At 49.4% G+C, this 3873-nt stretch overlaps 1 non-coding gene across 1 annotated transcript; it reads right to left on the bottom strand.

The window, feature by feature from the left end:
• Positions 1-3130: 3130 nt before the first annotated feature.
• trnac-gca (transfer RNA cysteine (anticodon GCA)) lies at positions 3131-3202 on the bottom strand. Its single transcript has one exon. It is a non-coding gene; the product is annotated as a tRNA-Cys (tRNA).
• Between the last annotated feature and the right edge of the window lie 671 nt (positions 3203-3873).

The following is a 3873-nucleotide window of genomic DNA, read 5'->3' as shown; positions in this document are numbered from 1 at the left end:
CGTTTCGTTCTCCCGTCCGTGGTGCGCATGCGTGGGACCCTGGGAAAAGTGTGCAAAATGGCCGCCTTCATCGATGCTAAGGCGCTGCATCCGGGCGATGGCCTGTACACTCTCTGCCTCGTGGGTGGCAAGTTGGTCCTGTTCTGTCGATTTAAGGCGGGAATCCTGACTTTTCGCCTGTTCATGCACTTTACACGTCTCGATGGCCACTGGCAGGGTCATGTTTTTTATTTTTAGGAGATGCTCCCGCAGGGCGTCGGAGTGGACCCCAAACACGATCTGATCCCTGATGAGGGAGTCAGCGGTGTCACCATAGTTGCAGGACTGCGCTAATATACGGAGATGAGTTAGAAAGGATTGGAAAGGCTCATCCTTACCCTGAAGGCGTTGCTGGAAGACATAGCGCTCAAAGCTCTCGTTCGCTTCGACTTCACGGTGACTGTCGAAATTGGCTAGAAAGGTCTTGAACTCGGTCTTGTCCTCGCCGTCGGCACAAGTGAGTGAGTTGAAGATTTGGATGGCTTGGTCCCCCGCAGTCGATAGTGATGTGTTAGGCAGGTAGGTTCGATGTGGCTGCACTTGATGCAGGGAAGCTAGAAACAGACGTCTAACACTGGAGAAGATCCAACACTGTTTTATTCAATGATAGAACTGATATACATATTCAGCTGTGGGTCGACACTATACTGAACTGACTGGAGACCTTGTAGTAGCCTGACCAGACTTACTAGCTACCGCATGGTGTTTGCACTGTGCTAGCTCGTGGACTCTGACTGTCTCAGTGGCTGGGTCCAGAGAGCACGGGAAACCTAGTGCCTTCTGGCTTTATAGTGGTAGTGTCCTGTCTGGTGATTGGCTGCACTGTGTTGTGTGCTTACTGGTCATCCTGTGTGTCAATCACTGCCTGTCTGCATCTCATTATATACATGAGTGGATATTATGACATCTCCCCCTTTTCTTTTAGATAAATATATACTAAGGTGTGCGTGCGGATATATATATATATGCCTGACTATATACAAAAGGTGTCTAAATGAACGTATATACATAGGAAGGTGTCGCTAGTGCAGATACATGGCAAACGAAACAATATTTACAGAGGCTAAATCGATGAAGTCACAAAATGTACAAAAGTTCAGTCTACAGATTCAGTCTTTGTGGTGGCCGACGAATTCTTGTTGATCAGCGCAGAGGTGGATCAGGAGCCGCCTGCACGTGGATAGGCAGAATTGCTGCCATCGCGGTGGTCGCCTGGGCCGGCAGGATTGCTGGTAGATCGGTGGAAGAATGCTTGGTCTGGCACAGATGGTGTCGAGGTCGGATTTTGAGATGAGGTTCGCTGATGCGCCGGTGTCCAGTTTAAATCGGATGCGAGCCTTGTTAACTGTGAGGACAGCACACCACTCGTCATCGGGGTCCACACTGAGGATTGAGAGGTGTTTCGCCGTTGTGGTGGAAGGCAGGGCATGTGTAGTTATGATGCCCCCTCGGTGTGGGGACTTAAGGCACTCAGCATCAGGGTCTGTTGGGCGTCGGGATCGGAATCTGGCATGCCTTGTTATATTGAGCGGACACTTCTGCGCCGCAGCTGGGATTGCTGGCTGCTGAGTGGTGGAGCAGATCTGCAAAGGGCTGCGTAGTGGGCAAGCTTGCCACATTGTAGACACCGGCGTCCTTTTGCCGGACATTGCCGCTTTAAATGGGTGAGCCACAATTCGGACACGTCATGATGCCGATGTCAGCACATTCCGTGCGCCATCGCGCATGCACAGTGCGGTCGGTCGACGTACGCACCTGTGCAGTCGGGTTGTCGGGCTCGTCGTCCACTCGGTCGTGGCGCGCATGCGCAGGGACCCGGGAAAAGCGTGTGAAACGGCCACTCTCCTCGATGCTCAGGCCCTGCATTTGTGCAATGGCCTGCACCCGTTCCGCCTCGTGGGAGGCCAGCTTTGCAGTTTTTGCCGCCCTGATGTGGGAGTAACGATTCTTAGCATGCTCATGGACAACACACTTCACCGGATGGCTGCTGATTCACTTGAGGTAGGTCCATCAAGATCAGTATCACTCTGGTACCATGATGTGTTAGGCAGGTAGGTTCGATGTGGACTGCACTTGATGCAGGGAAGCTAGAAACAGACATCTAACACTGGAGAAGATCCAACACTGTTTTATTCAATGATAGAACTGATATACATATTCAGCTGTGGGTCGACACTATACTGAACTGACTGGAGACCTTGCAGTAGCCTGACCAGACTTACTAGCTACCGCATGGTGTTTGCACTTGCTAGATCGTGGTTGGTCCCGAGAGAGCGGGAACCTAGTGCCCTCTGGCTTTATAGTGGTAGTGTCCTGTCTGGTGATTGGCTGCACTGTGTTGTGTGCTTACTGGTCATCCTGTGTGTCAATCACTGCCTGTCTGCATCTCATTATATACATGAGTGGATATTATGACAGATAGGAGCAGCGCAACCTTTCTGGCATCGGACGCATCCTCGAGGCCCGAAGCCTCTATGTAGAGACTGAACTTCTGCTTGATGACCCGCTAATTGGCGCTGAGATTGCCGGAGATCCGGAGCTGTGGAGGGGCCTGGATCTTCTCCATGCCGCTGGAAGGCACTTTCTGGTCGTCAATGGATTATTCAAGGTAAATTACTTAGATAAAGTAGACTCCTGGTATCATGTCGTGTTATTCACCCTGGGGTAACACGGAATGCAGTTAGACTGTAAAGCAGACACCAAACTTAGACGTTGGTTCAATAAGATTTATTGAACTTCTGTAACAAGGCACACAGCTTGCTGTGGATTGACACTCTACTACTCTAAGTATACTAACTCTAACTAACTAGACCAGGCTCGCCCTGAGCCACGTGTAGAAGGTGCTAACTAATATATATACCCTGACTGTCACTACAGTTGTTACCGGTAGAAAGAGGCGGAGTGCTGATGCCTCGTATGTTTTATCGAGGGAAGCCACACTCTCGTGTTCTGTCTGATGATTGGTTGTGTTCTGTCCTGTGTGTTGATTGGCTAACCTGGGTGTCTATCACTGCCTGTTTTTACCTCATGATGTGTATGAGTGCATATTATGACAGAGGCTATTTTGGCCCTTCATTGAAAAATCATATCAAGGGGGCACCTGGATTTGAATCAGGGACCTCATGATCTGCAGTCAAATGCTCTACCACTGAGCTATACCCCCAACTCTACTTCACCTTTAAACATATTCTTCCTCAACTTACACAAGCATCCTCTCCCAGCCATACATAATTACATTTTTTGGTTGATGCAGGCTGCAGCACCTGGGAATTTCATATAAGGAGTTTGAACCCTTTGACTCTGCAAACGTAATCTGTACTGTTGCACTCCAGTGGTTGCAGCTGCAGGTTAGTACAGTGCCGTGGGATATTTGAAGGCCAGGGGCAAAGAGATCCTGGCTTTAACATCTCATCTGAAAATTGGAACTTTGGTGCACTGGAGTTTAGATTATGGCCGGGATTTTCCAGACCGCTGTGGGAATCATCACAATGGGTGGGACGGACGGGGAGTGGGGGTGAACGGAAAACTTGATAGGCCAGCCAAAGGTCTGTTGACTTTGAACGAGACCAGAAAATCCCGGCCTATGTGTCTGGATTGGAGCTTGTACCCATAAAATTCTGATTCAGAAGCAAGAGTGCTACATTCAGCCAACTGGGCAGACATCCAGTAGCTACCTTCAGACTGGTGTGAGCTGGGAATAGTGAGGATCTTTTCATGGAACTATTAAGGAAGCGTAAATTTGAGCAGCATATCTAAACGAAAGTCAGTTTAATCTCAGGATAATGGGCACAATTTTCCAGAAAGATTTGTAAGTGCGGTAGTGAGCAGAGCCTC

Source organism: Scyliorhinus torazame, chromosome 19 (genome assembly GCF_047496885.1).
Source record: "Scyliorhinus torazame isolate Kashiwa2021f chromosome 19, sScyTor2.1, whole genome shotgun sequence".
In the NCBI taxonomy this organism is placed as follows: Eukaryota; Metazoa; Chordata; class Chondrichthyes; order Carcharhiniformes; family Scyliorhinidae; genus Scyliorhinus; species Scyliorhinus torazame.
Note: the sequence above shows the minus strand (reverse complement) of the source record. Positions and strands in the feature narration are given on the sequence as shown.